The 24232-nt window shown below is 47.9% G+C and overlaps 2 protein-coding genes across 3 annotated transcripts in view; both read left to right on the top strand.

Annotated features, from left to right (window-relative positions):
* Window positions 1–24232, top strand: part of LOC119405083 (zinc finger FYVE domain-containing protein 9) — a 316430-nt gene that overhangs the window by 274681 nt on the left and 17517 nt on the right. The window lies entirely within an intron of this gene.
* Window positions 1–24232, top strand: part of LOC119405080 (hepatocyte nuclear factor 6) — a 198753-nt gene that overhangs the window by 164611 nt on the left and 9910 nt on the right. The window lies entirely within an intron of this gene.

Below are 24232 nucleotides of genomic sequence, written 5' to 3'. Positions count from 1 at the left end.
GCGGCAGCTGAACATCATTCGAAAGAGATCCTACTTCTCTCTCGTCTTTGTTCTAGACGGTCACGCGCAGTTCAATTTCAAGTTTGCCGAAGGTCTAGCCTTAGCGCAAGCGTTTACCGTCGCCGTGCTCAGAAATGGGCAGTAATTATTCTGTAATTATTGGACTGCAGCACAATAAAACTGGAGGTAGAATCGGTTTCTGTCACATCTTATAGTTCCAGGTGTTCGCCAAATACTCATTCAGATTCCTTTTGCACTTCTTTCTACACGTGCGTACTGGTATCAATCGTTTCTCACGTCTACGGTATGCGATTGCGTATTAAGAAACAGATTCTGTCTGGGAAAACCTCGCTTAAAATCCAGAAACACACATACGGTCCTCTGTAAGGAAAAAAAAAACGTTCTCTTTTTCCTTACGAGTGTTTGCAGCTACGGGTACCATTAATAAGGTTGTGCAGTATATATATATATATATACATATATATATATATATATATATATATATATATATATATATATATATATATATATATATATATATATATATATATATATATATATATATATATATACTCGTATTTCATTATTTCGAGACGATGCTTGCTTACGTAAAGTAGTGACCGGGGCAACCACGCAGTTTTAGAGTAGGGTACGCAGAGATAGCGTTAGTTGGGTACGATGTTGGGCACGCGTTAGTTGGACACGCAGTGGCGACGAACGCTAACTCAAAGCTTTGCGTACTCTATTCTAAAACTGCCCATTAGGGAGTTTTAGAATAGCGTACGCAAAGCTTTGCGTTAGCGTTTGTCACCACTGCGCATGCGTCGTACGCAATCCTTTTGGATATCCACGTTAAGTTACGGAAATAGCATATCGCAACCAGCAAACGCTAACCCTGCGCACATTATTCTAAAACTGTCTATTGGGGCTTACAGCGCTTGAAAGAGTTGCTACTGCGATGCCGCATACAAATTTCAAGACTTTGTGAGTACGTCTCACGTGATCGCACTAAGAGCGTTCTCCGTGCATGCGACGCAATGAACTAAAAGAAGCGCGAATCGAGCGACGAAATATGATTAACCGCATTTGAATGTACTACCTTAAAAAATATAAAGATACATTGTTCCTTGCTTCTTCATAAAAACCAGGTTAACTTATCGGGCACGGAATATACGAAGCCATCTTAAACATCTGAAGTAGCAGATCTTCTGTACTACTTCGTGTTTCTGTGTTCTTAACTATTTCGGTATTTGCTTCCGTTTCTAAGCAGTTCAGGCTTTGCGCTACAGGTAAGCGCCCCATCATTGGAGTAGTGCGCCCACCAAGGAGGTTGGCGCCCACACGAATACCTTACAAGCTTGCTATTTAATTCATGATGTTAAGCAAAAAAGAAAAAGAGATTCTGATTGGAGTTTGTCGCTGTGGTGACGGCAACACAAACTCACTTGAGCGACAGCGCAATATGAATAAATATACACGACTCCCGATTCAGCAACACGGCGCCCATAATATGGTCTAAAGAAATGAAGAACTTGTTTTGTAGTAGCCATTATAAAGATAAAGCATTGCACCTTCGGCTGCACGGTGCACGCACAAAAAAGACTGCGGATGTCTACCGCCCTGCGATTATTTCAACGTTAACCGTAAATGAACTAAGGAAGGAAACCGAGTACGACGATATTCAAATGAGAATGAAAGGTTTGCATATGAATATCTCGTGACTAACGTTCGTTGATGGAAATGTCGTTCGCTTAATGTGTCTAAGCATGGCGTATTCCCCACATGGGAAGAGCTTTTGAAAACTTGGAGGCCGAATGTCACAGATAGTACGAACATTAGCGCTGTAAATGGAGCCGCGTTTCACTGCGTGGCATGCGCTACCGCGCCTGCGTACATATGCTGTTTTGGAATGGTGCGTTTAACCTCCACTAAATTGAGAGTGAGTGAGAGAGAAAGGAATACAGGATAACCACAGCGGGACTGAAAGTTGGGCTATTTGGTGATACATAATGGGCAAAAAACAGCGCGCAGGCGGAGGGGACGAAGAAGGGGATACACAGAACATGCGCTGACTCTCAACTGTGGTTTATTAGGCATATGCAGATTATTTATACACGAATGATAAGCATCAAGAACATGCGCAGAGGAGCTGGCAAGGTACCATAACAAGGAAAAAAAGAAATGCTTTTTTTTGCCCATTAAGGATAACCACATTTTTCGAAACCAGCGTTTGCCGCGTCTTGTTGGAACAAGCTGACGGGCCGGGCTGGGTTTATAAGACGCGGGCGGTATCGGAACAGCCTGAGCATTTCGCACTGAGAAATGCGCGCTCAGTCAAACGACATCTCTCAGAAACACGCTCTTAAAACTCTTTAATTGAGAGCTTCTGTTGACGATACGTTGTGAGCAGCTTTGTACGGTACTGCTTATGTTCCACATGACTTATCGGACCTTTTCAATTGTCGCTCCATTACTGATTACTCATCTGGGTGCGGCAATACCATGCCGCTGAATGTGCGACCATCAAGCCGCGGTCTCAAACCGAATGCTCGAACAGTCAGCATCGCGTTCTCCGGAAGGTATTCGATTCATTTCACCGATGGAAACATTGCGGCAGATTGTTGGACGCTTGGCGCTATGAAAGTATTCGAATGTGATATTCGCCCATTGTGAACCCTTAAATCCCGACGCATGGGCGCACTTAAAGGGAAATAAAAGTTTTACAGGGTACCGCAAGAAGAAATGATCCTCAATGCTAAGGCTTGACGCTGTTCGACTAAAAATCCGCGCGTTAGTGTTAAACTCACCGGTTACGGTCTGTTTGGCTACCATAGTAACATTATGAGAAGAAGGGAACGTGAGGCTAGGCAACCTGTTCTTCCTTTTTTCGTCTACCCGCATGTACTCCACGCACCCAGAAGATTTTTACACCGAACCTTTGTTCACGTCGCACTCCGCATCAAATATCTTCGCTATTTTCCTACTCGCATGACAGTGTCCTGTGTAGGACACGAAGTGGTTGCTACAGCATGTCGTGTTTGTACTTGAATAACAAGTCCAAGTTTAGAGACAGGAGCCCACTACAAACGGTATCGCACCCGCGGCCACACTTCCGGAGGTTTACGCTCTAGTCAACTGCTCCCGACACTACCAAAAAAAATGCACACTTAATGCGTGAATGTTCGCTGCACGATCATCTTGTTTACAGTCGTAAATCGCCAACAAGGTGTTAAAAGAGAAGCGACAGAGGAGCACCAAGCCTAATTTCTTTGCCCTACACCCACGAAGATTAGCAACTGAGATCGCCTGAATGAAGTATCGTAGGTGCAGACTGAATGCATTGTTTCTCAATTGCTGTAAATATAAGTACACGCATATAAGCAAGGCTGAATCATCGGTGCGTGTCACTGCAATCCTGTGGCCTCACACGTGTTCGCTGTCTACGTGGCCTAGCTTCTGGAAGCTTGGCCGTGACATTTCCGCAAGTCACTGGAAAGTCCCACTGAACACTGCTGAAAATCTCTGCGTGCCCGACAAACGGGAGTCGGGATAACTTGAATATGGCTCGTCGAAGTTTGTATGAGGAGTCTTGGATTAACGCGCATCGACAGTGAAGTCTCAGTTGCAACATTTGGTCCCCAACAAGCAATGCTAGCAAGAGCGGCTTGAAGAATAATGGGACAGTGTATTGGCTAGCCATCGGAACTTCTCAAGCGTGGCTTTACGTGCTTAATTGCCGTGGTTGATTCCTAATCACAAGATGGCCCGCTCAATTGCATTTGCGATCCGTCAGTGTACACTGCGAGAAAGCGACCGCCTTAGAACGGAGAATCTGCTCCATCACCGGGGCACGAGGAAATAAACCAATCACCGGAAAGTACTGAATATTTCCTTCAATCACGATATGGGATACATCGTTAGTAAAGCCGGCTGGCCAACGGGAAAACGCACTTGCGAAAGAGAAGTCTTGTGAATTCGGCTCCGGAATGATAGTAGCGCGATGAATTTCTCCGGCGCCATAAAACTTCAAAACTTGGGTTTTATGCTACTTCAAGGATGGATAAAATGACCTTCGACACATGTTTGGCTTCGGAAGCTATAGATTGTAATCGCTCACGTCCTACAGTATCAATGTGGAGAAGAAAAATTGGTGGTACGTCTGACACGCTCCAAGAATTACGCATCTCACAATGACTCGAGTGTTCCACTGAAAATGCCTACGAGAGAAGTGCCATAATGCGGTTAGTTGTCCAATATCAAAGGACAAGACCGCAAATAAAGAAAAAAAGAAAAAGAAAACACGAAGAAAACGAAAATACCGCGCTTATGGACCTTGCTCACGCAAAGTTGCTCAGCTTCGACGCAGCGCGCATACGCTTTTGATTTTCCTCTCCCCGGTCCAGGCCAAATATATTATGCAAAGTTTTTGTACGCTAAGTCTATCGTCCTGTCTAGACTCAAGCCCTTCAGCGTTGCTTCAAGGTGGTTTAAGCTGTCTACACTTAAGCACTTTGAAGAGATCTACCACCTTTCGGGAACAAGGATCCAGTCCCAACTTAAAAAAAAAAAAGGCTTTCCCAGCAATACCGTATTTGCTACACGCCGAAATGCCTGAACCCAGCAGCGTGTTTTCTAAAATAACAAGAGAAATTCATTTTGATTTTTTTATGCTACGCAGCGATAAAAAAATCGCTAATACGAAGGAAGATATGGAAAGGTTCAGGGTTATCTCTTCGGTCTTGTTTTTTTTTTTTTTTTTGGGGGGGGGGGGGTCCCTCTACTGGATTAAGAGAACGCCGAAGGAAAGTTTTGACTTATAAAAAAATAAAGGAAACTAAATAAAGAGGCCTCGGCCACACCGAAGAACGAGTGACTATAGGCAAGTTCCGGAAGCTACGCCACAAACGGGGTATCGTTGGCTTCTCGGCAGTGCTTGCGGCTGCGAGGGAGGCGACTCAGTCGCGGAGACGGCGACTGAGCAAGGAGGGTGGTGACAGAGTCTGAGAAACCGCGTTTGATGGACGAGCTGCTCAGCGATGCGTGTCTCGTGCAAGACGAGCCGCTCGGATTAAGCGCCGATACCCGAAGCGAGGTTATAAGGCGCTGGCGAGAGCCCACGTTTAAATTTAAACGCCCGCTATCAAGGACGAACGCAAGCCACTTACCGCAGCCGGTTCGTCGCCCATCGAGAGGAACCGTCTTTCTCCCTCTCTCTCTTTCTTCTCTCTTCGCTCGCGCGCTGCTCTGATCACTCCGTTGCAAGCTTTTCTTCTTTCAGCGCAGAGAGGAACACACTGGAAGAAAATGTATCCGTGGTTTGAAATAGGGCGGTAACTCGGTTTAGTTGGAATTAGTTCGCCATGAATTCAAACAGCGCACGATCCGTGACGATCCGTGGTTGAGTCGCTCCGAGTAGCGGTACTCGCTCACACGACCTTTGTTGTCGGACATCAAGGAGCCAATGGAAGTGCCCCTGTCACTGGCGATGTCACTGTCACTTCGAGAAGTCGCCGAGCCCACGAAGAAAATCCATTGCGCGGCACTTCGGAAAATTGCAGGTGGAATCAAAGCCGCATTTGCGAACTGTTGGGAGAAAGCAAACCTCAATCATGTTGGTCTCAAGCCACTCACAGCTGCCCACACAAGATTTGTTCCTACGAACGTCACGTTTGTCAAGGCCATGACGAACGCGGTACCTCCAAAAAGGCGTTCCTGCGTGTTGTAACCAAACGAAGGTGCATGCGGCTGTTTGGGATCGTGAGACGCATCTGGCCGTTCTACGACGAATGGAAGTTCCGGAGGGGAGAGGGCAGTCGCAGATGACTGGCAATCCACATTGAGAGGGCAATCCACATAGCAATCGCAGATGACTGCATCCACGATTTTACTCCATGGCTGGGTAATCCTGCTGACGAAGCTTTCGGCTCCAAATGAGGCCTTCCACAGTGAACTGAGCGTTTGGTTCCTCCGGAGTCCCCGAACGTGCGCGTTGCGATGAACGAAGCGGCATCTACGTCGCTGTTGGCTCCGTAAGACAGTCTGGTGCACCCACATACGTAATCCACGCTCGACGTCGCGTCTTCGGCGGGAGAGTCGGCAGCGGGACTGGACTTCGGGGAAGGACTTCGCTCCGTGGGGTCGCTCTTCTTCCTCGGGGAGGAAGTTTTTTGCGCGTGTGCCCCGTGGACGGTTCGCGCGCTCCGCTAGTGTGGCAACTGGCGCGCCAGCGACAACGGGAGAAGGCTTTTGTGGGCTGCCCGGCCGTGCCGAAGGCGGCACGGCAAGCCGAGCCCGCAGATGCACGTATCCGAATTCGATATCACATGATCAATCATTTCGATTTTGGTGTGTGTGTGCGGCGGGGGTGGGGTGAGTTTTTCTCCCGTCCGCTCGTTGCATCGACTAATCCCCTCTTCCCGGCGCTTGCTTTTTCGCGAGCTTTTCCTCTAACGATCCGATCGACCGAAAAAAAGAACAGAGTCGAACGCGAGCGGCGCGGCAGCGGCAAACAGCAACCCGAGGGGCTTCCCCCGTTGGTTGGGGCCTGCTTTGCGGGTGTGATATTATATCGTGAGCGAAAACAAAACAAAAAAGATTATGAGACCAGTAATAATCTTGCCGCGCATCATACACGTTGGGCCCGACGCTCAGACCCCTGTTTGTATCTCGTTCTCTCATTGCAGACGCTCACAGACGCAATGAGAGGCCTGTGCTGCGATGCGCCGCTCCCGCCCTGTGAGTCGAAAATGGAACGGGCTGTACTCTCGAAACTCCCCCCCATTCCTCGATCCTCAGTCTTGCCATAAGAGCCTTGACAAAGGAACGCTCTGTGCGACGTCTGTATCTATACACCACTACTGCACGGGTCCCCCCACCCTCCTTTTGATGTTTGGCCGATGGTCATGAGGATGATTATGGCGTCAGCATGCGCGCAAAAAGGCATGTTTTATTGGCCGGAGGCCTCTTTAGTGAGCTCAGTGGCAAAGAACGCTGTCTTGGTGCTCCGTCCGTGAACGGCTTTTGCATAGCTACGCGCTTCTGCGATTTGTCCCTGGTGGAATGATCTTAAAGGGACGTACAACGGTCCCGACTACGGGTACCAGGCAAGTCGTTACGATGGCTTGCTCGCCGTCGCATGCCGTTACGACCCCGGTACCGCCGGGGTCCGCTCGACTGTCCCGACGCCGTACTGGCTCGCGACTGGCACCCGTCGACGGGCGCTGTCGTACTGTGGTCACGTGACAGAGCTCACCCCTCATAAACCCCGGCTCCTCGCCCTCTCCTTGTTTGCTTTCGAGAACCTATATCTCTCCCCTTTCTTCTCGGACGTGCAGACACCGCTCTGCGCGGACGTACGGACCAATCGGAAATCGTTTCCTCGAACGCGTTCGAGGCCTCCCATTGGCCCGTAACGCTGCCCGTGCCGACTCGGTGGGCGGAGCCTGTTGCGAGTCTGGCAATAGCCCCACGTGTTTTCGCAGTCCGCCGTTTCTGGCTGCGAGAAGGCGCTCGATAAGTTCGTTTCCTCGGCATCGCGCGGTTCCCGCTGCCGAAAGGCGGCCCCCTTCTCACCCGATATCGGAACTTCTTCTCCATCCGCTATTGCAGTACTCAACCTCTCACTCTCTCCTATGGGAGAGAAGAGAGCGGGGAGGCGAAAAAATCTTTCCCGGAACCCACAACACGGCGCTTGGGCACCGACTCTCCTACACAAACACACAGGAACAAAACGACGAGGCACACAGTCCTTGCACATCGACTGCCCTACCCTCTCTTCCTCATCCTGACAAACTTTGGCGCGCAAGGCTCGGCGCGGGTTCCCATGGATTTTTCGATCGGCCCGAGCCGAGAGTCTGTGTGCCGAGATCGATGATTTGCATTATTACGGGTCGATAGAAAATCGAACCGACTTAATTCTGTTTTTGCTGCCACCACCCCCAGCCTTTTATCTTTTCTTCTTGTGCCTGGCACGTCAGTTGTTTCTTCCCTTCGCCTGCCTTCAGCCACTGTGCGCGAGAAACGACGGCTCCGCATTGATCACCACTGGCGAAGTAAAGTGAAATAAAAGTGCTGCTCCGAAGATACGTATATACGCACGCAAAAAATATTGAGGATAAGGCATAAAGACCTGGAAGACATACGTACAAAAATCAAGAAAAAGAAGGCACAAGCGGAGGGAGTTGGGGAAGCGGAGTTTGAAGCCAGAAAAATGTGCGAGGACGCTTGATTAAAAGCTACTGCTGAGCTAGACAAAAGAGAGGGGAAGGGAGGGGGGGAAATAATGAAATACTTCGAAAGTATGGTGCGCATGTATGTAAGTGTCTCTATGTGCTTGAACGAGACCTGGGGGGGGGGGGGTACAAGGGGGAGAAGGGGTCGAAGCGGGTGCCCGAACTCGCTATCGCGTTTCGGTTATGGACCCGTGTTCTACGCTTACAGAGGCGGGTATGTGTGCCGCCTCTGTTGCGCCTGCTATAGTTTGGGGGAGGGCGGGAGGGGGGGGGGCACACTGTCAGCGAGACGTGTTTTTTCGAGAGAGGCCACCACCAGGGCGAGGTATCGCGTCTCTCATTGGTCCGGGTGACCCCCCCTAGAAGCGGGGGGCGGGCACGGTATCCTAGAAAAGTCCAGCCTTACTGCGGCACACTAACGTCGTGAGTTAATAGGGGGGGGGGAGGCATGGGGGGGGGAGTTATCACGTGTCCTGCTATCGGGCGTGACGCAGCTAAATGTGGGGACACAACGGTAGGGTAGAAGGACGAAGTGACGATGAAGGAAAGGGAGTGGGAAGGACTCTGGGAAAATGAGTTACTTGGCGCCTTTACACACGAGCTTTCGGTATACGGCACTCAACCGTCGTTGCAAGGAGGCAGTGTGCGCGTCTGGGTCGCTGCGATGAAATGCAAGAGTTGACTTTTCGTTACGACGAGCCTTTGAAACGAGAGAGTGAGGAACTGGCTGCGAATCGTAGCGAGAGGCGTTCGGAGTTGCCCTGAAACTAAAGCTTCAGTTTCCGGTTCTCTCCCACTTTTTTGCATTCGACGTGATCGGTTTCGCGAAGGAAAAGTTTTGTCACGAAGACGTATGTTGCTAGCATACGGCGAGTGAAAAGTGTTTGCGCCGCATCAGTGACGAAATGCGCTCTCTCCGGAGAGCGGAGAGGCATTCAGTAGGGAAAGAAATGACCGGCGCAATTAGGACATCAAGCTAGCGTTGTGTGACAGTAATTGTTCGAGACTTTCTCACGTTTTTGTACGTGTGTGTGTGTGATATTGTTGAGAGGTGTCAGAGATATCTCTCATTTCGAACCCCCCGTAGTGCAAGCGGCAGTACATTTCCGCCAAGTTCTCAGCAACTCAGTCTGTTCTCATTTCTCGCTTTGTTTCTAGCCCGGAGAATCTATAATCTATATTCCTGTCTGGTTAACCTAACTATATATATGGTCACGAAAGACCTTATGTTTGCTCACGTGTAGCTAGAGTCTGCAACCAACCCCCTCATTATAGTAAATGTTTGGCGTGCACGTGTGGACGTGCTGGAAGGGAAAGAGAGGCACCTCAAATGACCCTCCTCTTTTGTCTTTTTCCAATGATGAATCCTTGGCAGGCTAGCTCAACTTTCAGTGCTTCTGTAAACAACACATTATCCCCCACCAGTATGTTGTTTCCAAAATCCTAAACTGCCGCAGTACATACCACCGTGCAATCACGGCACGAATGACAAATGGTCATTCTTAGGTTTGGTTTTTGCTAATTAATCCACAATCCCTTTTTACTAGAAACTTAGCTTTAGTCTGGTCTGTGACGCATGTGAGGCCGGTAGTCCAGAAGTACTTCGTCGTCACGGTGCATATACATTGATCCTGTCTTGATTCGCGATAACTTCTATAACTGATTAAGAAAAGTGACGAAATCATTAAGGCGTTATTTTTAAGACGAGTACGCACCCGATATTGACAGCAACGCTGTACACCGATATGTGGATTGAGCTTATTCAGCCTACCGAACCTGTCGTCAGAGATTTCCAGGCTGAGCACACACACGCCTGTAGAAAGCACCTAAACCAATTAGCCTACAGGTGAAGTGCAAATAAAAAAAAAGTCTGAGGGAAGAAATCCAGAATTCAGTATCGCGCTATAAAATTAATATGTGTAGAATGTAAGCCCCGAAGAGCGTTAACAGTCGCCTGTGTCGACATAGTTCCCTCTTTCCATGCCGAGGTCATATATTGAGCGTTTTAATTCTATCTTTTAAATCTACTGAGTCGCTAGCTACTGCCGAGGTATTGATGCGTCCCTACTGCTTTCTAATATAAGAGTACCCGTATGCTCCATTAACAAATGATGGTGAATGGTGCCTAAATGAAAGGGGACCGGTGGCACATTCGATCATGGCTGCATGCTCAATGTTTCACGGCATGCACTATAATCCTGCTAGACAATCTCCTTCAGCATACTTGGTGTGCAGGGCTGTTTTACAGCGCAGCTCTTGGGCGCCCGTTTCAGCGTTGAGCGGCGTCGCCGTTGGCGTCGGTGGCGTAACCGATACAGCGAACGAGGAGGAAAGAGAGTAAACGCGGTGTCTGTCAATATCACGAGCCACTGGCCTCTAACCTCGCTTTCTTCTTCCGTCACGCGCGCTGGCCCCCTCGGCCGGAGCTCGTGAGCATGCAGGGCTGGCACGTGCGCTGCGGGTGGCTTCGCTTGTCGTAACGGGGCTGTCGGCGTTTCGCTTGGCTCGCGACGCCGGCAATGCACAGAGTGGTGTGCATAGCACTCGAGCGCTGGCAATTTCTGTGGCAATATGTAGCGAATGTTTCATTGCTATAACTGCGGATAGCCAGGACTTCGAGCACAGTTGGCGTTGCCCCAACATGAAGCTGCGCTAAGAATTCGCATTCGGCAGAATCGTAATCGTCGGTGAATTTTTCGTACGGAAGCGTTGTGTTGTAATCGCAGTCGCCTGAATTCAGAAAGTATTTGACACACTAAATTCACGCCAGACGTCACAATCGCGCTGAAGCATATGCTGCAGTGGGAAGTACAAAATAAGTGACTGTGAATTTCTGTAGGCGCTTTTGTGGGCGTCAGTTTTCGCCAGCTGCAAGAGCGAGCAACGGTTTGTGGTAATCCAATCTACAATCGCATTCAAGTTGCTTAATAGGCAGATCCGGCCTAACAATGTCGGAGTATAGATAGGTTGGTTCTAGTAACGCTGGGTAGATAGAGGTAAACGAGAGGGAAGTCGCAGATGTCGATATAACGAAGCACGTGATTAGTTGTGCTTTTCTGGTTAAGCACCAGAAAAAAAAATAACTATGATAGCGTGAAAAAGTAACCGGGTTGCAGTTTTACGGTTACGACATAACACAAAAGCTTCAAGGAAAGAAAAAAGGCATTATGATTTGGGAGGTCGCATCGAAACAGCGTTTGAAACGGCATTCAGCGGTGACGTTTTCAAATAGATCACCCGGTGCTCACCATTTGACTCTCTTCACGACTTCTGATAACGCGATAGCGTTAAACAGCTCGTTTCGGATAAATTCTGGTGTCGGCGTCGTTGGTTGTGAGCGAAAAATCAGCGTTGTCTGTGAGCGAAAATTCGAGGTAGATGAAAATAATTAAACAATAAGAAATCTTCGGCCCGAGTGAGAATCGAAGCCAGGCCTTCTGCGTGGCAAGCAGATGTTCTACCATGGAGCGATGCCAGTGCTTGAAACTGCTTCATACAAAAAAAAAAAAAAACTATAAGACTGTCACGTAGTGGGTGGAGTCTCCTTAACGCTTGTAATATTGCGTGGCAGAATCGTGGAATCGCACCAGGCGTCGAAACAAGTGAATTGTGCAACGAGTGGGTGGTTTCAAGCTGCCCACCCACTACAAGGTCTGCAGCTGCCCAGGTGCGCGTGGCACCTTAGGGACGAGTAGTGGGTATTCGCTCACATGTAGTCCTTTTTTTATAATTTTGCTTCGGTAAGAGTACTGACGCAACAAGTTCTTCTAACTCATTGTAACCGGACAAAACGTCATATGACGTCACCGCCTGCTTTTACCGCAGTTCAGGGCCGCAGTAACCGGGTGATACGTAAACGTACTGCACGAAGGTTACGGTCAAGCTAGACCTCTTTATTGTTGTTCCTACGTTACGAACGCCGGGATGAAGTATACGTGATAATAGAGGTTTAATTCACAGTGAGACGCCCAACTGAGACGCCCAACTGAGACGCCCAAGAAACAGCTGTACCAAATGAACCTAGCAGAAGAATAAGGTACGGGCCACAGTTAAAGGAAACTGGAAAATTTAGCGTTGCGCAAACCACACGAGGACTAGAAAGGAACATTTAAACAGACATGGGCCGGTGCGCGCTTGGTGAGGTTTTGCGCTTGTCTGTTTAAGTGTTCCTTTCTAGCCCTCGTGTGGTTTGCGCAAAGTTAAATTTTCCAGTATGCTACACCAACTCGACCACATCAAGCTCCTTCTGTTAAAGGAAACACCCGAATCCACGCCTCTCATATTGCTAGCGCCTTATAGTGCTAGCGGCTACGCGAACAACGTACGCTCACCGCGCAAGTATGTTGATAGGAGTCAGAACTACCAAACGAAAGTATATGCTTCAAATTTTTGAGAGTGTGCTTTTGCTAGAGAGAGCGAAGTCCGGAGACGGCCTGCACGCAAGTGTTTCATTTAGCAGCGGACCCTTCTGTACAAAGCGGCAGATCTTGACACAGATTTGTAGAGAACACGCAATTCTTAAATGAGGGTTAGCGAGTATTCAACCTAAGCTGCGTTGCGCAGACCTGCAAGAAAACTTGGATGACGCTTGGGCTTCACCTTCAAGTGTACAACGTGATAGCATAATCGGGCTCCGTGCGCATCGCCTTCAACGATGCCGCAAGGAAAGGAACGTTTGTGCGCGTAACATTGGCCGTTTCAAACTGTATGTACAGAATGTCGACTGGATGTACAGCTGCTAAGTGCCCACTACGCCACAATTCTTAATTTTCCAAATTGGCGAAGTACCCACTACTCGTCCCTAAGGTGCCACGCGCACCTGCGCAGCTGCACTAGTTATAATGGGTGGGCACTTTGTAATGGGCTTACAGTACATTTACGTATTACCCGCTTACTGCGGCCCTGAGCTCCGGTAAAAGCAAGCGGTGACGTCATATGACGTTTTGTCTGGTTACAATGAGTTAGAAGAACTTGTTGCGTCAGTACTTTTAGCGGAGCAAAATTATAAAAAAAGACTACGTGTAAGCGATTATGTCGCTGCTTACACTTTATAGCTGCAATTAAGTACAATTTTGCAGTGTACAGCAGTGTTAGCTTTGTGTGCTCCGTGGTTAAACTATAAGTCGCAAGATGTCGCTACAAGCTTTACTGGTAACGTAATCTTCCCTATATAGTAAGTCGGTATCTCACGAAGTTTAATGCCATGCTTAATTACACTCATATGTTGTCCGTTGATATTGATCAAAAATATTTAATAGATTTGCCCTAATTCTCGTAAATATTAGGGGAATAGTGGCTGGCGCTCTGCTTATGCGCATGCAATTTTTTTTACGCGCATTTTCGCAGCTTTACGATTTCTGGTTGCTTCGTGAGCGAGGTTGCTTGAATAAGCAGACACCCGACCTCCAACCAACCCGATGCCTCGTAGAAGAGTGAGAGACGAGGCTAAAGTGTCCAAGCTTTGCGCGCTCAACCGGAAACGTATCACTTGTTGAAAACCATGACAACGAGTAAAGCTTTCCAAACTCCCACAACTCTTAGTATTTATAATTCAGCAGACGGCTCGTCCGCGTAAAACTTTTGCAACCTGCAACAGTTTTCCAGTGGCCCCCCCGTTTTAAAAACCTGCTCGCGTTCTGCGTCACGCGAATGCTGCCGCGTTGGCTTCGATGCGGGCGTACATACGTATTCCCGCGTCGCTCGCGATGCGATGACCTTTTGATGGGGCCAGAAGAGCCGTGTGCTTTCTGATGCTGTGGAGTGTGAGGGGGCGCGCGAAAGATGGAACGGTTCGTGCGGGGAGGTGGAGGGGGGCGTATGTCAGACCCAATAGCGGTCTCGTCTACAAGAAATCTATCGCACAAAACAACGGAGGACGTAAAATAGAGAGCGGAAGAGAGACAGAGAGAGATCAGCGTGTCACACTACGCAGTTACCGAGGGCAACCAAAAGAGCCAAACGGCGGGGGGGAGCAAAAGAGCGCTGGGCTGACGAAGGCGCGTCGCCGCTATTTGCCTAAAAGCCTTTTAATGCAGCGTCGGCTACGCGCGTTGTCGGGTCGCACTCGCGCTGGGCAAATTTGTTTCCATTTGGATTCCCAGCGAGGGAGCCCTCCAGAGACGAACGACAACCGGTGCTTCGCGGACGCGAGAAGTCGCGGCTCCCTTGGCTTTCTGCGTTCGCTGTCGCGTTGATTACGGAGTTCGCAGCTATAGCTTAATGTTTCCTCTCTGCGTTCTATCCCATGTCTCGGCTAACAGTGACGAAGCCTTGGCACGAAAGATACTGCTGGCTGGCTGCTGCCGCCTGGGTGGAAACGTCAAAACGACGTGTACGTAACGAACGCGCCGCGGAGCTTTACGTCCAGGGTTCGCTTGAAGTGAACGAGGCAGGTGTATGAGACGCGTTCCTTTCGGTGTATACCGACCTTTGTAGCTACTTGCGGGTGGGTGTGAGACAGGAGAGTGTTCCTGTTCCTACCGTCGAGGCATCGCCTCTGATTCGCACGGCACCTTCGCTCCAGCGGAGACATTGAGGGACCGTGAAGGGTGGGGAAGGACCATCGCGGCGTCCGTAATTAGATTCTCCATCGCGGCTGCAGCTAGCTCGCGGTATGCGTAGGCGTAGCTATTGCGGCCCGCTATCCGACTGGGTTCGCGTCACCTCGAACGAGGTGGCACGGGTTTTCCAGCAGAGCGATGGTGTGCGGTGTGCCAAATTGGATTATTAATTAGCGTAAACGGCTGCGCTGCTTTTGCGGTGCTTGCCGAAGAAATGTGTATACACTATTTGAGACGGTGCAGCGTGTCGCATGGCGAGAGTCGTGATGCTATGTCCTGAGGTGGCGGTGTGCGCTCCGCGGCGGTTCACTGGAGGCACGCGGTGAGGGTTAGCGAAGGAGTACGGAGGGAAGCGTTTCGCGCACGTTTGCCTGGAGGCAGCTGTGGTGGCTGCGGCGAAGAAACTACGTCGGAGGCTGGATCCCGTTCTTCTTTTTAAACGAATGGTACCGTTTTCTTTTTTCTCTGCGTGAAATGAAGCTTCGCGCAAGGTTTGTTAGGCATCACCTGGAGCGGAAAACACGTCGGGTGTGAGTGCATGTCAGAACGCTACCACAGCCTTGCCAAAGCACTGAAAAAAAAAAGCAAAATGAAGGGCTGAAGCAGCTTCACGCATAACGGAATCATACAATTGGTTTCCAGTACCCTTTTAGTTCGTTATGCTTGAATTCATAGTTGTCTGTAATTTTTTTGTTCGGAGCGTCTACTTTACAAATCGTTAATACTGTGTTTTACCTATTTCCCGTCTTGCTAGCCGTTTCATCTCTGGCCGATCCTTGGGCGTCATCAAAGGGTATCGCGCATGCCCATTTGCCATGATGTTGATGTATTATGGTAATACCAGTATCGACACATGGTATCGCGAGTGCCTATTCTGTGATATCGACGCATGGTATCGACGGATGGTACCGATGCACCTGGTATCGACACGTGGTATCGCAGGTGTCCCTTTGCCGGGGCATCAGTATATGGTATCGAGAGATACCAATATCAGTTCATGGTATTGCACATGCCTATCTGACACGAGAACGTGCGTGGGCACGCGTATGGTTAGACTCGACCAGCCACTCTGCCTACGCTAATGCGGATTGAGCGATTACTGCAGTTATGTGCAAGAATTTCAAACACAACAAGCTAATGAGTACCTGCAAGCGACACTTGGGATCCCGCTTTTATAGAAGGACCCGATTTCCATTCATGAGAAAATAGTGAGGTGAGGAATGGTGGACCTTCTTCGTCGGGTCAAGCGACACCGTCCCCTTCACACCTGCTTCCACCTCCTAATTTGCTTGGGCGCGCTCAACTTAAAAAAAAAGACAAGCTGATTTTAAAAAGAACAACTACACACATTTTGTCTCTCACGATAAGCCGTCGCAGCTGCCCAACCCTTAGCGCCAGACTGTTCGTTTTGCTTTCGCTCTCGTTTGGTAATTTAGTCGCCTCGTCTTAATTGCCGCGTACACAGGAGAGAGGGCGTTCTCCAGCGGATCATTACTGTCTTCATTAATTTATCTCGAAGGGGGCACGGATCCGGCGTTTCGCCCCGTCGTCCTTTGTCAACTGAAATCGGTGCTGCCACCCACGCCACTCGTGTGGCTGGGCTGGCTAGCTGGGCTGGTGCGCCCGGTTAATCACCTTCGAACGTTCGAACCAATGGCGGGAGGCATTGTATTCCCGCAATATGAAGGGAACGTTACAGGCACGTCTCCGGCACGTCATAATTACAGGAAGGACGACGGGCGAACGGAAAAATAAGAACGGTGAGATATAAAACAAGCGTGAAAGCTGGCTTGATCCTAATGCAGGGATTTCATAGCTACTTGTTTCGACTGCCGCGCTACGCCAGTTTTTTTTTTTTAATAGTTATTTTGCGGCTGGCGCTAATGAAAGAAATTTCCGGCACTGAAGCACGTCGCTTTTTCACTGGCTTCGCGATATCAGTGGTAACAGTTTCACCGACTTGTTTCTTCAGCTTCATCAGGAGCTTCGTCAGAGTCATCACCCTCATCATTACCTTAGTTGCAGTCAATCTCAGTTGTGTCTACGCTAAAGTTAAGGGCTTGCCCGACAAGCAATCAGCTCGCTTGTCTGACATCAACGGAGCTATTCTTGTGTCTGTAAAATACGTCTTGATCTCAGTAACACCAACGTACCTTGTGCCCTCCTCCACTCCGCTGACCTTCCTTTGCCAACAGTTATCTTACTATAACTAACAGACCGCCGGTTGTGCGATTTACGCACGCCACACTTGGCCTCTTGCTGTCAAGTCTAGACTAGAATATGAACGCGTATTTCCTAGTCGTAGGCAAACGGAAGAGCCTACATGGACACCGGCATCAGTACGTACGGAACAAGCAACTTTCTTGCTTTCAATGTCTTTATTTCGCCATGCATCTCATCCGCCACTCTCATGAATACTAGTAGTGCGCGATGAAGGCTGAAGTATATTAGAGGTATCTGAAATACTGCAACTGTGTATAAAATTGGTAAAGAACTCAGTCATTGGATTCAGATTGAATGAAGCCCCGCCACGGTGGTCTAGTGGTTACGGCACTCGACTGCGGACCCGAAGGTCGCGGGATCGAATCCCGGCCGCGGCGGCTGCATTTTCGATGGAGGCGAAAATGTCTGAGTCCCGTTTACTTAGATTTAGGTGCACGTTAAAGAACCACAGGTGGTCGAAATTTCCGGAGCCCTCCACTACGGCGTCCCTCGTAATCATATCCTGGTTTTGGGACGTTAAACCCCAGATATTATTATATATCAAATTGAATGAAGACATTGTGACCGTTATAACAGTGGATATTTAACATTATCTGACGTAAACCAACGCTTACCAAGATTTAGCAATCATTAAGCCATACTTAGCCAATATTGGCCCTTATTTAGACAATATTGCCTAAAACTTGCCAATATTAGGCATCACTTAGTCAACATCGGCCAGTGCTGGTCGTGCGCGAGCAAATACGGTATGTCAGGGCACCGAAGTTCTCGAAACTCTGGTCGGAGGGAGAGGCAGGATTTGGTAAGGTATGATCTCCCACATAAAAAGAGAAATCTAGATGTAGAGTGGGAATACTTGTGGTCGCTTCGATACCGGTCTGGTTAGTGTGGCTGGCCGCCTCCACCGCTGCCTGACGATGCTTACTGCCATCTGCTAAATGCTTCCATCATTTTAGCAATGATTAAGCCGTACTTAGCCAACATAGGTTATTATTTAGCCAGTATTAGCCGAAAGTAGCCAGTATTAGGTTTCATTTAGCTAAAATTAGCCAGTGCTGGTAGTACGCGAATAAATGCGGTATTCCAGGACACTGAAGTTCTCAAAACCCTGGGCGAGAAAGGGGTATGGTTTGCTAAGGTCTGATCTCCAACATAAAAAAAGGAAATCTAGTAGTAGAGATACAATATTGTGTGACATCCAATATTGGTCATTATTTAGCCAATATCATCTAACACTGGCCAATATTAAGCGTCACTTAGCCAACTTTAGCCAATGCTGGTAGTACGCGAGCAAGTGCGGTATGCCAGGGCACCGAAGTTCTCAAAACCCTGGGCGAGGTAGGGGGATAGTTCGCTAAGATATGATCTCCCACACAAAAACGAAATTCAGTTGTATAGTGGGAATACCTGTGGTCGCTTCGAGACCGGTCTGGTCACCGGGGCTGACCGCCTCCTCCGCGGTCTTACGACGCTCACCTCGCTTTCCGCGGGTCCAGTGGCCGGCCACCGCTCCCTTGGGGTGCGTTCGGCAGGAATTCTCAATTGCGTTAGAGCGCCCCGCGGGAGACACTCGTTAGCCGGCTCGAACGACGCTCACGGCACGCCGACCTGCGGCCAATGTCAACCGGAAAAACACCGCGACGTGACTTTCGGTCCACAGCGCGTCACTGCTTTCGTGTATTTCTTTTTTTTATTTCTTCTCATTGTTTTCGTTTCGCTCTCCGAGTATCGCTGCGAGCCGGTAGACGTAATTTTGTTTTCTGTATTTCGGAGGTTTCTCGGTTTTGTTTTTCTCAGAGGTTTTAAGCAAGGGCGATGATGTTTGCCGTTCGGGCTTGCTACTGCTGTGTATAGGTGCCTTGTTTTCGGGCGCGTTTTTCACGCGTCGATCTTTGTTTTTTTCTTTGTCATCTGACCTAGGGAAGAAAGTTGGTGCACGCTAAATGCGGCGAATAGCTGCGTGATGGTGGCGTTGCTTATCCGTGGAAGAGAAAGTCTGCTAATTCGTCTTGAAGTTCGGAGACATATTTTTAGGGCGAATGCCTTAGATGCCACATCAAACGCGAAAATTCACCGGTGCCCCGCCTCGGCGGCGTCGGCTCCAACACGAGCGACGCAAAAAATCATCGCGTGATGACGTCACAGACTGCCAACATTTGTGACATCACCATGACGTCAAATCATGTGACGTCACATGATGACGTCATCACATGACATCTTCGCTTGGTCAAAGGTGGGCCGATCACGGAGGCAATGCGAAACCAGGGCAATGTCTGCGATCTTGGAGGCAGTGGAAAACCAGGTTAGGTGCAGAAATATCTCGAAGCGAGGCGGGCAGGATCGATACATCGACTGACAAAAAGACGAAGATGGCTTTCGCCTTCGAGTCGTCTTAGGAGAACACATAAGGGACCTTGCGAGATTTATTTATTTATTTATTTATTTATTTATTTATTTATTTATTTATTTATTTATTTATTTATTTATTGCTTTGCGCCTAAGATAGTTAAACGCGAACAGAAAGTGATTAACTGAGCTCAAGACAGCGACGTTTTCAGAAAGACAAACGACACCAGGTTCAATTCTATAAGATTGTTGCAGAAATTATATGTCGTAACAGGCCAAGCTGATGGTTGCAAAACTTTTGGCTTTTGAGAGGTAAAATATTGTATTGAGTATTTGTACTTGCCACTGAAACGGAGAATTTTGCGACATTCTCGCTTCAGTATCAAATTGGGTGAGCGTTGAAGCTCTGCCCAGTGGGTGCCTTCCGAACACGCCGGGACAATTTCAAGGTGCCTGGTTTAAGGAACTACGAAAGAAAACAACGATACCAATATATATGCCTGCGTTGACGACAGTTCTGGCGCGGCTTTTTGGCGGGAAGTCGATGAATGACCCGACAACAAGGCACATCTCATATATAAAGGAAGTGACAAATCAAAGAAGGCATATGAAATCGGTGCCGAAGAAAAACGAGAAACATCCAAGTGCATTCTTATGAGATATGCTGCAATATTATCACGTGGTTTGACGGGGACGAAGGCGGCAGTCAGACTGTTCAATACGGAACTCTAATCAGGGTAAATAGTATCCTGACTGAAAACACTGTAGTGGTTGTCAAACGCCAGTAGATGAGCACGCATGAAACGTAACGTCTGAGTGCCTGTAGAGCGTGCTTCACTGCAGTAAGGGCACTTGTGGGGCGAAGCCAAACAAAACATGGGTGGGAAAGAAGATGTCGTGTCTTCGTGCTCAGGGATATACAAAGCTACGAGAGCGTTGCTGTCCTCCTCAAGACGCACCAGCTTATACGATGACTTGTGACTGACTGGACGCGGGACGATTCTGTGTGTGCGCATTTCTTTGATAATGGTGTAAGAGTAGCCGTTTTGCTTCGCATTTCTTTGACTACCAACTACCAAGATTTCTCCTCCCTCTCATCTCTCTGTCCCTCTGCTCAGTGCATGGTTGCAAACTGGGCTCGGCCTGGTTAACCTTCCTGCCTTCGCCTTAAGTTTGGTTTTCCCTATTTCTCTCACTCTATCAATTGTGCTCTTTTCGAGCTCAGAAAAAGAAAAGACAACTACACTATAGCGTGGTTATAGCAATAGTGCACGTGCGAGAAAAAGAAAAGAGATTCTGGCCACATAAAATAAAATGCTTTTGTGCTCTTCAGAAGAGGTATCCGGCTCGTCCTATCGGGCCAGTGAAAAAATGGTCAACGCGAGAGACATCATACGCGTTCTTTTTCTCGTTTTTTTTTATGGGATTACAGTAGTGGAATAGTCCTCCATGCATATCGAAAGAGGATATTCATTTCGCCAGAGAGGGCGCACATGTCATTCTCTAGGTTGCCGCGGAGCTGATGTCTAGCTCGCGTTTCGAAGATATCTCCGCAACTGTGTCTGTCTCTCTATCATTTTTTTTTGACACCGGGGCTGGGGTTCCGTGTAGAAGATAGAGCTCTAGTACAGGAGAGCGTCGCAGTCTACACCGCATCACATCTTTTAGAAATATATCTTAGTATGCAGGCATCCCGGCAAGGTAGTCCCGCGTTCGCAATTTCTGTCCGGGTGGTGCACATCACAGTCCATCCGGACAATAACACCATTCACGACAACGAAGGACTGCACCCACAGTGGATGTATCAAAACGGCGAAGTGCGTACAGATAAAAGCCAAAAAGGGCGTCCGAAAGGATGATCCGGGGATTTACCGCCGGCCGCACAAGCATGGCTTTGTATGTATAGCGAGAAAAGAAAAAAGATAAAGTGCTGGTCTAACGGGCGTTCGCGTAAACCATTTCTTTTCTCGCGGTTTCGAACCCCTAAATCGAAGGCGGTGTTATCGATGACAGTCTTGTTTGCCAAGCATGTGACCACGATTTCCTCGTCCTGCTTTTATTTCCAGCTATTTTTGATGCTCTTCTCACGGTCCAGGTCTTTTCAGGGGTTTATCGGGGTGTCAAGGTGCATATTACATTCCTATGGCACAGTGAGAAATCACAATATGCAGTTATGATAATACAGGATAATAATGCGTGTACCATTTTCTTTCTTTCTTTCTTTCTTTCTTTCTTTCTTTCTTTCTTTCTTTCTTTCTTTCTTTCTTTCTTTCTTTCTTTCTTTCTTTCTTTCTTTCTTTCTTTCTTTCTTTCTTTCTTTCTTTCTTTCTTTCTTTCTTTCTTTCTTTCTTTCTTTCTTTCAATTGGCCGGTACGTCTCCTTACGAAAGCTGTGAATACAGGCACGGGTCTTTCACACGGTACACAGTGCCATGATTTGTTCAAGAAGAGAAACGGTTAGGGTCGGATGCAATTGGGGTCGAATGCGATAATTACAAATGCCGGTAAATGTTTCTTTTTTTTTCGAAACTGATCGAGAGATGTACCGATGTACGCCGAAAAAAAAAAGGTCTGACGTGCCTTAGCTTAGTAAATGCGTTAAAGAGCTATTAAAAAACGGTTTTTAACCGCCGAGAACGTTCCACGCATCGCAGACCTGTTATTCTCAAAAAGAGACAGACATGTTGAACGTAGCCCTCGTAAGGGTATGAAATGGCAGGAGAGACGGGCGCTGTTCCTTTTTGCGACAGGTGTGACGTATCTCACGAAATTCACGGTCCCCCCTCGCGGTATACGATCACAATGGAGTGGTTTCGACAGCCGCTGACGCCTACTGAAGTGCTGCTTGCGCGTTGTTGCCTTCCTTTTTTGTTTATGTATTTTTTTCTTCGTTATTCTCGCATCTGATTCGAATTTTGTGTGACAGACAGCCGACGAGCGCACCTTTTCCTGCGTACACGCGAAGGCTCCAGTCACGCAAGGTTTGCAGAACAGCCGCGTTTTCTTTGTCTTTCTTTCTTTCTTTCTTTCTTTCTTTCTTTCTTTCTTTCTTTCTTTCTTTCTTTCTTTCTTTCTTTCTTTCTTTCTTTCTTTCTTTCTTTCTTTCTTTCTTTCTTTCTTTCTTTCTTTCTTTCTTTCTTTCTTTCTTTCTTTCTTTCTTTCTTTCTTTCTTTCTTTCTTTCTTAACGTGCTTCCATAAAATAAGTAGCTTCGTTGCTCCTCTAGGTGCTTGCTGCTTCTAACTTCATTTTAAAGCGTGGAACAAGCGAGCGTTTAGCGATAAAAATCTTCTGCATGGGACTGCCGAAAGAAGAGAGAGAGAGAGAGAAAAAAAAGCTGGAAGATGTTAAAACTACACAATAAGACGCTCCTTTTTCGGAAAACAAGAATAATGCGATATTACAGTAGGCAGATTGTCCGGATAGAGCCAACGTTATGGTCTCCTGTGAAGTCTCGACACGGAGCTCAGAAGTTGTTCATCATGAGTCACAGGTGGTGAATTAGTAAACGTGCTTAACGACAAGCATTAGAAAATAAATGAACAAACGATACCAAAGAGTTCGTCGATTGCAAATGTTTGGATAGCCGTGGCGTCTGCTTCGTCGCAACGAGTATTCTTCAGGGAATGACATATCACGCGTGCATTAAATTGTGTGTATCGCTCATTTGCACGCCTTCTGCGCATGCTAGCACTGGCCTCTGGTGTCCTGTCCTGTAGGCGCTGTACAGTAGCCGTAACCGCTGTATGGTGATGCCTGCACATTAGCATATTCATACAGCATGAATCGGTGTTGATTGTGCGGGTGATCTTGTGGCGCTTGTAGACCCTCTAATATGAATCTGTATAAATTTCTTCATACACTCTGCCATCGCCATCCTACTCTACATAGACGCATACGCCTGTTAACTTAGGTAGCAAGTGAATGCTCGACACTTGCACGGCGCCGTTGAGTTCAGATAGAACATTGTTCTTAACTGTGACTTGGCCATATTGTACATTGCTGCATCTGAATGTTGACTGCCATGCCCGTAGTGTCAATGTGCCCTAGTGGTTTTGTATTGTCTTGGCCTTGTTGAGTAGCAAGCCAGAGCGCACAAGCTCAGGCCGATCTCTCTGCCTTCTAATAAATTCGCTCTCTTTCTTGGCCTTGTTATCTGAATAGAGTGAAAATAGAGCAATGGATAGATTACTGAGGCCCCAGAAAGTTGAAGAGTTAGTTAATCTCTTTTTTTGTAAGTTTGTGACGTGTATGTTAGTTTATTTCTTACTCTATAAACTCCGTTTGTCTATACCTGACTTTTCGCTCTGCTCAGTCAAGCGAATCTGCCTAGCTCTACCTTTGCGTGCACAGTGCGGTGGGGCCCTTTCATGTTCACCTGGCGCTGTACTGGAAGCTGCAATGTGTGCTCTAGTGCTCCGTACTATGTGTAAGTCCCGGATCGAGCTAGTACTCGAAACGGAGAACGCAACGTTAGGTCGCAGTCATGAAAAATGCGTTGCGACAGGCCCATTCGTCTGATACCGCGCCTGATTGGCTTATGAGGTGTAGCTTCTAATACATCGCCACGTTGGGTTGAAATACAGAACTTGAAGGAGAACACAGATTCTAGAACGTCCCTTCATTCAGTACTTCAACTCGACTATGGTCCGTTTCATACATCAGGCCCAACGCTATGGAAGCTAGCGATACTTCTTGCAGTAGATGCTTTCGCACCAATAAATAGTTCAATGATTTTACCACCCGCAACGGGATTTTTATTTCCTTTTTAGACTGAGTAACAAATAAAGATGCGTTGTGCTTTAGAAATAAACAAACCCCATTATTTTTACGGTTATCAATAGGTTTTTAAGGATCACTTAGCGTCTCTTTGT

This window comes from Rhipicephalus sanguineus, chromosome 9, assembly GCF_013339695.2.
Source record: "Rhipicephalus sanguineus isolate Rsan-2018 chromosome 9, BIME_Rsan_1.4, whole genome shotgun sequence".
Classification (NCBI taxonomy): Eukaryota; Metazoa; Arthropoda; class Arachnida; order Ixodida; family Ixodidae; genus Rhipicephalus; species Rhipicephalus sanguineus.
Note: the sequence above shows the minus strand (reverse complement) of the source record. Positions and strands in the feature narration are given on the sequence as shown.